Here is a 12157-nt window from a genome sequence, read left to right as displayed (position 1 = left end):
CCAGGAACTAAAATGTTAAAAAGGTTTTTGAATGTACATACTGTATGTTTCTTTTATCATGACCAAAAATACCAAAGTCTTACACAGTTATGAAAGTTTTCATTGTTTCTAATTTTATGTGGTGGAAAAGGGCCTACTATTATGTTCTCCTGGGGAGAACAAGGGAGAAAAGGTGTCATGAATATCTTAGCAAATTTGAAATATGAAGCTACAAAGGTAGATAGAAACTCATAACCCCTATGAGCTTTACAGTAATCAGAAACTACCCAAACATAAAAGATCAATGCCAGGAATAAAACTGCTGCAAACAACTAATAATTCAGCAAAAACCTTTTTATGGTCACAAAATTACTATTGTGCTAACTCATAACACACCCATAAAGCAGACTAACAATGCTATTACAGGGGAAAATTATTTCAGTTCCAGGCTATTGAACAGGGAAAATAAGTTTCTAGTTTTTAGTAGTATCAATAATCAACTTCCGAGGGTATACTGAGAGTGTGAGGTGACTGAGAATAGAAGACCGTATTATGGACTTGATGAAATGAAACATTAAAAGATAAAACATATTCTTACTGTTCCTTAATGAAACACAGTTATCAGCGTTTTAATTTAGTTAAGGGACAATATCATTAAGGTGTAAATGCCACGACTGTAATAAATACAACAGAGGAATGTTAGCACTTGACATGTAGCAGGGGGTGGTAAATTGCCCTTTATCATCTGTGTATACGTGCAAATTAAAATTAAAGATTTCTAGTGGGGAAGATGGTGTTTTGTTTTTTTTTAAAGATTTAAAAAAAAAAAAAAAAAAAAACATCACTACATCATTCACATCCTATACACTGTTTTGCCACCACAGCCAGAAAATCAAGCTAACACCTCTGACAAACACCACAGGTATTACTACAAAAAAACAAAACAAGAATAAATCCCTGTATGGTAAGCAGTAGTTCATTGCTAGGTAAAGGCCTGTGGTGCATGCTTCATGCGTTCATTACCTGTGGGCCACAGATTACTGTATAACCATGACATTAAGACCACCGCCTCCCTCTGGTGTTAAAGATAGAACAATGCTGCACTGCAAAATCCTATAAATGAACAAGCTCCTGTCAGGCACGTTTATAGGGGGGGGGGGGGAATCTGAAAACTATTGTGGTAGCAACATAATCCTTAGTGAGACAATTTAACAAAACATTAACGAGTCTCTGTTCCCCACATATCGTTGCAACTGCAAACAGCTGATTTGTCACTGCACAGGCAATGTGCAAGTGTAATATTGGTTGATTATTTGTCGTTACCTTCTAAAGCAGAAAAGGCAGCTCACACAAAAAAAAAAAAAAAAAAAAAATGCTGACCAAGCAAGAGAGGCAGTCATGTAACAGCATGTAACAGCAAAACAGCACTTCTTTTACCATACACACAAATGCCTGGCTTGTTTTGAAGTAGTTTTTATTTTAATCAAAGCCTACTTGAACCAATCATTTATGAGTAAATAAGTGGTGAATTTGACATTCATTTGCATAATGCTAGTGTTTTTAAACAAAGAGCTCTTTGAAAATAATTATCTTACAACACAGCAGCCATAGGGTCTTGATTGCACAAACGCATCAAATGCAAGTACCAGATACTGAGAAGCCAAGGATAGATCATTTCATTGCTTCTGCACTAGTGACTCCTTCCAATTATCTCATGGGAAACATTGAAGCTGCATCTAATTTTTTACTTTTTTTTTTTTTTTTTTTGAACATTTGACAACATGGCTTTAATAATGATGAAATTATTGTGTATTAATTGTTGCAGTTTGTGGGTAATGATGTCAGCTTCAAACCTACATATTTTATATCACAAGAAATGAAAGAAACTGGCCTTGCAATATCCTACATCAACTTTTCCTTTTTAGTTGCATATGATTTAATGTCTAGGCAAAAGGTCATAAATAAACTTTAACCAAGAAGGATGAAGCACATAATTATCATCCTAGGGTCTAATCATCCTAAGATTTTCTTTTATTGCCAATAATTGTGGCGCCTAGGCAAAGTTAGAGTAAAGATTAATGGAGAAACGCTACCGAGCAATGATTAATTCACAGGACAATAGAGGTGCACTGTATCAGAATATAATGAAAGTGCTGGTGAAAACAAATTGTAGTCTATATATTGGTAGCGACTCAAACTAGTTGCTTTCATGTGGGAGGACGAGAACACCAGTCTTTTGTCGCTAATCTCTGCCAGTGTGACAAGGCCAGCATGTGGGAGACACCACCTACAACAGGCAGGCTGCCTTTTCTTTGAAAAACATTTAATTAATGGCGATGAGCAGTAATATTTATGTGAAGAAACGTGGGAAACTGAATTCACCTCAAATTGTCCATGTTTGTTGGCTGAAAGGTTATTGCTCATTCCCATCGCAAACAGAAAAAACATCAAAAACCTACTCACATACAGAACAGCCTTACAACACTTTTTACTGTACAGTGGTATAAGTCTAGGTCATATGCTCTAAGTTCAGGGACATATTATGACATGAAGACATCTGTTCCAGTGGCTCTAGCAACAGAGCAGAAACAACAGGACAAAAATATTATTTCAACCTTGTATCATTCAAAATGACTCCAAGGCCATTAACCCACACGCAGTAGAATGAACATCCACCCTCTCTTTAAACATCCCTTCATCACTATTCACAAAGTAAATGTCATTCTCATGTGGGTGTTCTAAAAGAAATGATCAACTCTAAAAATCTGAGACATGACAAACAAGGTAAAAGAACAAGGACAATTGACCAACTATGCATAACATGACATATGACATGTTATATCTTTTGTAAATAAACCGATTTCGTTTCATTGAGTGTGTTTGGATAACAGAAACAGAGTTGAACACACACAGTGAGATTTCTAAGCTAAAACAAAATGTACTTAAAGTGTCAGACCGACGTTTTATTTTAAACTAAGCCAGGGGTGGTCAATCCATGCTCATCACCCTGCCCTTACCCACTAGTTATTACCTAGATCAGGTGTGTTCAGCCAATCAGAAGCTGGAAGGGCAGGTATAGCTGAGAAACAAGCAGGGCAGCGGCCACTGAGTAACATGGGTTGCCCAACCCAGATGTAGATAAATCAATGGTGTTGTCAGTCAGTGCTGATGTCAATATAAATGTCAGTGCCTAATATAAATATTGTGCCTTCCTATCAGTTTAATATGTTACTGCTTAATATAAAAATTAAATTTTAAGACTAATTTGGATACAAATTTGTACAAGGTGGAATGCTCTTGTGTGGTAAACAATTTATATGCTGTTATAGTAAAAGAATATAGTGCATTTAATTTCTATATTTGGAGAAAATAAAAGCACACCACCACCAAATAAAAATAAATTCAAATGTTAATGTCAAGCTACTTACAGTAGCAGTAACTGTACATTCACAGCTTATGTCTATACATTTCCTAATGTCAAATGTTGACTAAGAACAGTAAATCACAATATAGGCAATTAAATATTCAAATGTAACCTTTAATAGTTTCTCTGTAATGTGTTTTAACAACTTACCTTAAACAACCTTAAAGATTTTTCCCACCTGCCAATGTGAAATATACCTTCCCAGGAACTACTGTAACACAGTACACAGATAAACACCTGCTCCATTAGCCGGGATGAAAATTAACACCACATACTGTATGCTGACTTTTAACACGTGAAAATATCGTGTCCTTTTAGTACCCTTGGACAGAAAGACATCTATTTAAATGTAGACCTGAATGAAGTATTGATTTAACTCAAGATTATCCTTGCACATTAGGCCTGAATGGCTTAAATATTGATTCATGGCGCACTTTAAGAATTTACAGAGTTAAATGATGAGCATGACCCAGAGTATCACCGCATTGGCACTGAGTCAAAAGACTGCAGTGAGAAGGAGAGGAGGTGAAGCATCTTATTTTGTTGACCTGAGCAGATGGGACCTGGAGCCCCGAACATTACACATCCTCAGTGGGGACAAGTTAAGACATGCACGTGAAGCTGAACATCATCTTGTTTCAGCTTTTTACAACACTGGTTCTACTTTAAACCTTCTGCCTCTTTACGTTTACATGCCATACATACAATACATACTTCCACTACCTGTTGTACCTGTGTTACTGCTACAGGTATTAAAAAGTACTGTATAAAATAGTCTAAGTGTTACGTAGCCACTAAACTAATTTAAGGTTTAGCGAACACATACACCACAAAGGTCAAATTCAATTCTGAATTTCAAAGCTAATATTGAGGGGTTTCAAATTTAGATGTCTGCCCTGAGGAATCTTTACACCTTCAACCCAAATCAACAGGTAATCATATTTTTGATTATGGAGGCCTCCATTATCTGCAAGGCCAGCTCATTCTATTAACAAGAGCACAGGCTAGACAGCTATTGGTAACATCAAACAACAAATCTAAGTAAAAAATAAAATGAATATTGAAATGAATACTTTTTATTTATTTATAGTAACTGACTATATACTGGCCATTTTCAGTGAGTATAAGTATTGAATTACATGACCAAGGACTAAATTAGTCATTGCGTAGAATTTACTGCACACCTTCAAAGTTCTGTTGTTGTCGTCCTCCTTCAAAGTAGGAGGACAGGCCTCTCTGTCATCCTCAAAGTAAACTCAAAAGTGAAGCACACTGTGCATGTGCAGCTGTAGTCTGTGAAATAAATGACATTACTATGTCTGAAGTGATGAATTTATGCTAAATTGGTTACTTTTATAACTTTCGTTTAGTCTTTTTTTTTCTTCTTAGTTGTTTTATTTATTTAGTTTTGTCTGATCACATCTATTTTATGTTTTTCAAGTATGTACATGTTTTTTGAGAGTGTATTAAAAGTGGGAGCAATCAAACAGGATTAGAAAGAAAACCCATTTCCCGAGATGGTTTTTATCCTTTGCACACACAGAGTATATAGAATAGATATTACATAAAAGCCACCACACTGACAGTATACCTAATACACAGTGTGCATAGCAAACATGTCATAAAAATGAGTATTGTGCAGCTAAGTAAAGGCCATTCTGACAAACAATTTGAACAACTTTCATTGTCTCACTTAGTACACTTCTCACTTACTGCACCACTCCTAATTCCATGCATACAGGATCCACAGCTGAACAAAATGTGGACATTAAACTTCAAAGCCAGCTGGCCCACTACAGTGACTAATACCCTGATGAACCTATCCAACAGCTGTGTCAGATGGTAAGAGGCACACGAGCAAACTCAGGCTATTTGCTATATTTAGGGCAATATCTGCATCAAAGGCACGCACACATAAAATTATTCTATACAGGTATAATAAATAATACAGGAAATGACTGTTAGTTAAGGGGTATGTAGGCTCTTCAACAGCAATAATAAAACTTCCTCAACATGTACCTTAACATTATCACTGTCTGTGAGATGGGAGTAGTCTCAACTGTCCTCTATTTTGCCTTTGCTGCATTAAGTAGAATGTACAAAAGTATTAAATAGTATTCACATACTAATTGTTAAATTACACAAAACAGGTTTTTGCCTGTAGTGTTACTTTGGAGATGAACAGTGGCTAAAAATGAAAAAGCAGACAAACACTGGATTAAACAGTGCTGCTGCTGGGGGGGGTTAATTTACACTTTATACATAGTAATTTAAGTTTTAATTGGTAATCCTCAGATTTAGTCAAAGAAACAAATAAATGAAGAGGCAGGATTTTTATTCAAGACTCACATCAACATCTGCTGAACCGATCCTGTTATTGCACACTGCTCTAAACCATATAGACTATGGGACATGTCATAATGACATTTTCTTTGTTATACCCAGTACCAGTTAAAGTGTTGGCCTTTGTGGTCTAAATAAATAAATAAGTATAGAATATATCAGTAGAACGCTAATATGCCTCTCAGCCAGCCAGTCAGATGTCACTCCTTTGATTTATTGGTGTATGCTTGTCAAAAATCTGTCAATGCATTGCAAAAACACTGCAAAATATGAATATCATGCCTAGCTTCTAGAAAATTTGTTGGCAGGCTCAATTTTCTGTGTTTAAATACAGGTAGGGTGAGGGCCTCTGAAACATACTCAATGACTAGTTGTGTGATCAATCATCAGTGAAAAAAGCCACCAGCATAAATATCTGGTGCTGTGCTATATCAACCTTTTGAACCAAGTACATTAGTCCTGTTGCTGAGGAAAGATCTAACAATTTGTTACAAGCATCAACGCACCGCTCTGTTCCCAGTCACAATCATGATGACAAATGCCTTTTGTCAGCAATCAATCAGTGAGACATGAATGTGCTTGAAGTTTTAACAGGATCTAAAAGAGGCTTCTGTACAGTGAACACATGATTCAAGTATAGCAGGCTCTTATCTGAGGGAGGCTGTTATTTTATTTTATTTTTTTTTTTAATATGCAATACCAAATGGTCCTGGAGTACATCACTTGAACTGGAGAAACAAGAGTCATAGAAATGCCATGCTTCTTACTTGTTATTATTCATAATTAGGCATTTTCTCCAATGATTTTGCAGTTACAACCACACACTGCAGCTGCTTTATTGAATGAATGTGGCATTTCACTGTATATCCAAAGTCTCCTCTATGCTTTTGCTTCCACACCTTTGGCTATAATGAATGAATATGCTTCATATTGTCTTTTCATCAAAGATGCATTCATTTGTATAAGGGTTTATTTTTACCTTTAGGGATTGTGACAGTGTCACAGGAAAAGCAGCCAACATTAGATGTACTAACTTCTTTGGTTTCCGTGTTTCCAAGTCTGACCAAATAACCATAAATAAATGAGAAACTAAAAGAAGTGTTGGTCAGCTTCAGTGCTACGAGGCACTACTTGGAATTCACATGTATTAGCATTATATTTGAGACAAAGTGGAAAGCATCAGTTTCTCTGAAAGATAAACACCAAGCAGCCCTAGGTGATTTAAACTAAAATATTAGTCACTTAATCTTTTCTTTGCATGAAACATATATATATATATATATATATAAAATAAAAATGTGGAAGTCTACCTTCAAGACTTGCATTTGATTACCCTTGTGTGAATCCTCCTCCCACTAGGAAGATTTGGTGATGTCTGATAAAGGTTAGACTGCATGAATGTGCAGTGCACTAACAGAGTTACGCCAAGAGAGGGAGCTGCTGTTTTAAATATGAACCATGTACTGTCAGTGCAATGCATTGTGGAGTGGTGATGTGATGATAACCTAACTGTCTGTGGGCAACTTCTGCCTGTTGAAGTATCCTACAAGGGCCAGTTCAGTCAAATCATATAATTTATGAATTTGGCACTGATGTTTAAGGGTAAACAGCCATGCAAATGGCTTCGGTTTTGTAAACTCATTCTTAATGACATCCCTGCTCTCAGATTTTCCACAGAAATGCAAAGGAAGGGAATGGAATTTTGTTTGTGGTGCTCCCAAGATTGCAGCATGACTTCAACTGTAACAGACCCAGCATCCCTGTTACTCTGGATAATCTAAGGAGCCCACTGAGAACATTTTACAGCAGAAAGTAGCTCCAATGAAAACTGTTTAACAGCTGTGCTTACCTTCTTGTTGGAAGAGCTTTGGTGCGTACAACCCGAGTCCAGGTTGTTATTGGGGACAGACACATTGTTCCTAAGAGAGGGAGACCGTAGCCCTTCCTCCCCTTCTACTTCTCCCTCCTCGTCCTCTTCCTCCTCCCTCCCACTCTCCGCCGAATGCTCAAAGTCATCACTGTCCTGGTCCATCTCCTCCTCGTCCTCATCCTCCTCTTCCTCCTCACCCTCTTCCCTCTCCTCTTCCTCTCTTCCCTGCTCCTCCCCTCCCTCGGTCCTCTCCTCTGCCTCCTCCTCCTCTTGGTGGCTGCTGCTGTTGTTGTTGTTCTCCTCCTCTTCCTCCTCCTCCTCGTCCTCTTCCCCGAGGGGCTGACCTTGGAGGCGTCTCTGCTGAGCCCCCCACATCCATCGGCCTCCTTTCTCTCCTCCGTTCACTTCATTTGCCGGGGCCTCTTCGTCTTCTTCCCCTTCATCACCCCGAGGGCCATTGCTCGCTCCTGACTCGCTGGCCGCCCATGGTTGTTCTCTCTCACTGTCAACCTGTGATGCTTCAGGCTGTGATCAAAAGAAAAAAAGAAGAAAAAAAAAAAACCATCTCTGAAAGTTGTGATGAAAAATTATTTAATCTCTTGCACTTATATTTGCTTAAGACTTACCAATGTGCAATGTTCAAAGTACTAGCTTTTATGAAATTTCTACAATTACATAACTTGCTGAGAACTCATTAACCCACTCAAGACCTATATTTTTATATTTTACTGCTTGCAGTACAACAAAACTTGAAACACTTGGCCTTACCCTCTGCTGCAGCTGTGCCTCCTCCTCTACAACCCGGTTCATGTGCTCATCCTCATCACCCTCGTCTGCCGCCTGCTGGGGTGCCCGGGCTGTGGAGGAGGCGTTACCTCGCACTGCCGGACCCCCCGGACCCCGACTCCGCCTGCTGCTGCTGCCCCCCGACAGCAGATCCTGGTTCATTTCCAAAAGCCAGCTTGCTACCTCCTGCACCTTCGCTAGGCTGTCTGAGGAGGAGAAGGGCTTGACATTCTGCAACACAAATGGGAAAGATAGTGTATTAAAATATGTTGTTTTCTTTCGTCTACACTAAGGGTGTGTTTCTGAGGAAAAAAACAATCAACTGCTAAAGAGAAAGAATAAATAGTTTTTTATATCATTCCACACAACCACATGCTCATTTGCTTTCCTTCCCTACAAAAGACAGCATGAATAGTTCTCTTCATGTTCTATTCTTACCTCAAAATTAATATAATGGGCATTAAACATTTGGTCTAGCATCCACACTTGTACTGCCTAGCAGCAGAAAAAAAGAAAAAAGGTAGGAGTGATTGTATTTGGCTTCAGATCACACAGCGTTGGATGCTCTGCCTCGCATGCAGACGGACGGACAGAATAGCCTTGAGAGCTACTAGTGTTCCAACTTCCAACAAAGCCAATAAACAAAGTCCAATCTGTCAACTACAAAAGCAAAACATGTCTTAAATGTTCCAGAAGCTTGTCCAACAATTGTCCTTAACATTTGTGTAGTTTCAAAGCTTGCTAAATGCTAAACTGCATTTACCTGTTTATTATGGCAAACCTACACATGGCTTGCTTCTGAAAGAAATTCTCCTCCGCCTAATTATATGAGGAATTAAAAGAAAGGATGCAGAGAGTATCTATAGGGAGGCAGCTACTCTTTGTAACAAGTCACAATTACATCAACAGAGGAATTTTTAAAAATCTAATTTGTCACTAGACTCCGTATGACAACAAGTAAAGAAGTTCATCAAACTACATAGGCAACATGCAGGTATGACACGAACAGCCAAGTTCTGAAGTGAAAATGAGTATTTTGCAAAGTCTTCAGTAATTATTAGAGCAAAAATTGTTGTTTTGGTGTGTTCTATGATTGTGTGCAGTCTGGCCTCTTCTCACGCTCTATATTCATTGTTCACTGCCTAAATGATCATTTACAATTAACCTAAAGTTGTATGATGATGAAGACAACTTTAGGCTATTCTCCCTAAGTACCTCTAAATGATCACAGAGCTGCTTGAAAAGTATTACAGCTTTTTTGTTAGTTTGTTTTTACTCGTCTGACTAAACAGCGAAAAATAAGTGTTGTACAAATTATAGACCTATGGGAAATACCTATAAACTTTCAGACATCTCGTAAAGTGATCAGGCCAGACGTAAAATGTTTGTAAAATACTAACATGGACGCACAAAATAGCTGATTCTGAAATCAACTGAAACACTATATTCCTATCATGTAACTCTGTAAATTGTGACTTAGACCCACATGATGGGCATGCTATTACCTACATTTCTCAAAGTAGACTAAGGATAAAAAAAACTTTAGATGCTTTGAAGGCTGCATTCAGCAATCTAACCACTAGATGCCACTAAATCTTTATATACACATTGTACCTTTAACTCTTCATCTTTCAGGTAAGCAGATTTTAGTATCAGTCATTTCATAGGTTAGCATTAGGCACATGGGGTCAAAAGTTAGCTACAGGTCACATTCTGCATGATAAGAAGTTTGTTTTTGTGTTTTATATTGTACATAATCTTGGCAGCTTTAAAAAGTGCTCATGGACGTCTACAATGTCCGTATCAGATTTCAAGCTAATCTTAACTATGACAAATTAACTGTTAGCTATGCATGCTGCTGATCCAAATCTTCTCAATGCACTGCATATGAGAACATATTTTTGTGTAAACCAGCTGCTGTGACCTTGAGGGGAAAAGTCATTCGTCTCTTAGAAATCTTTCTCCTCCTGTTTGCTGTATCGTCTCTGTGCTGTGGTGGGAAGCATTAGACGGATCTCAGATTGCACAGCCTCCAACAACTCCACCCTCCTTCCCCCCAACCAACCAACCTCCTTCCCTTGGGACTGCCAGTTCATTACTGTGAGCTGAGAAGAGGAAGGCTATGAATAGCTAAAGTTGCCCCTGCCTTTTACCGGAATGACCGTGGTTCCGTAGTTAGCGTCAGAAAAACACAGCATGAAACTTATTTGCTGTTTTTATTGTTCTAAACATTGCAAGCATTGCAAATGTAGTGAGAGAGCCTGGCAGAAGATAAAAATGTGACTGATGAAATAAGACAAACTCAGTTCTGATTGATTTTTTGGCCAATAGCTCTACTGTTCTTGATTTTAAGAAAAAAGCCAATTATGGCTCAGAAACAGTTTTTTTTTTCTAAACATGTTAGCACATATAATTTGGTTGAACAGTTCCTTGACTAATGGCGATATAAAATGCAAGCAGAAAATTTTGTGCAATTATAGAAATTCTCTTATACTTCTCTTAAAAACATGTTGAGTTGGTGTTTTGTTGCAGCAAGTGAATACAAATATGAAGTTCCATCAGCACTAAATTGAACAAAGCCTCAGCACATGGCACTGTGTACTGCACACACAAGCTTCATTGATCATTCTCTATTCTTAGTGCTGCGAGAGCTATAAAGTGGACAAATATAGCTTTGGGAAGCTGGGGAAGGCAGGTGTAAATTTGTGGCTCCTGAAGCAAACAGGTGACACAGGTGCCCAGAAGATAGAACCTCAGGAAAAAACAACAAATAAAACCAGAGGGGTTTCTTCCCCTCAAGCTATGAGGTTATCATCACATGCTTGGTTTCAAGTGTGACAAACAGCACTGCTCATCATTAAAAAAGAAAAAAATGCTATTTATTTGAGAAACCAGATCTGACCTTTCCTGGAGTAAACTAGCACAACATGGTACATATTAAGTCCCTCAGACATGTCATTTAAAATAGCTAATATGTAAAGTTGCTCTGATGAAAATTTAAGGTGCCATATGTGCAACTTAATTATGTGTAATACAAAAGGGGTCATTCTTAATAACAAACCCATTGAGAATTATCCAGAACTTTACAGCCCTCCACATCTATTTTGGGCCAAAAAGGGGTCTTCCTTATTTAGTCCTTAAGTATGTTACTTTCAATGTTGCTTACTGACCAAAAACATTTTTTTTCTTGTTTTGATAATAATAAGATGTATATAAACCAGCACTGTGTGTCCAGCAGTCTGGCAGTGCAACTAGCATCCAGACAGCCCCTGGAATAGCTGCTGATGGAGAGGGGTTGGGATTTCTTCAGTGCCATGCCAAGCTGGCACTTCACAGATAAAGCCACAGCTGTGGAACACACAGACCTTACTTTAGCCCTGTGCACAGACTCAACATGGGCCACTTCAGCTAGAGTATGCTTCTCTTGGGTGGATTTGGACAGAGTTCTCTACATGGTGTTATAGGTGGGTACCAGGTATGCATCAACTTTCTATAGACCACATCAGAGCATAAGCTAATATGTTTGTTGTACCACAGAGCTGGTATTCAAACTAGTTTCCTGTGGCTGTAGAATAACACCAAAACTGTAAATCAGTGAAACCTAGCCAGGTTGCACCACAACAGCCATAAGTAGTGTTCAATGTGTAAATAACTACTGTAATCCATCACTGATTTAAAACTAAACTCAAAGGCAGTCCAAGATGTAATCCATACATGGCTGTAATGTTTTGTGCTGGAAGTGATCAATTTGATAT

Source organism: Mastacembelus armatus, chromosome 1, assembly GCF_900324485.2.
Source record: "Mastacembelus armatus chromosome 1, fMasArm1.2, whole genome shotgun sequence".
NCBI lineage: Eukaryota > Metazoa > Chordata > Actinopteri > Synbranchiformes > Mastacembelidae > Mastacembelus > Mastacembelus armatus.
Note: the sequence above shows the minus strand (reverse complement) of the source record.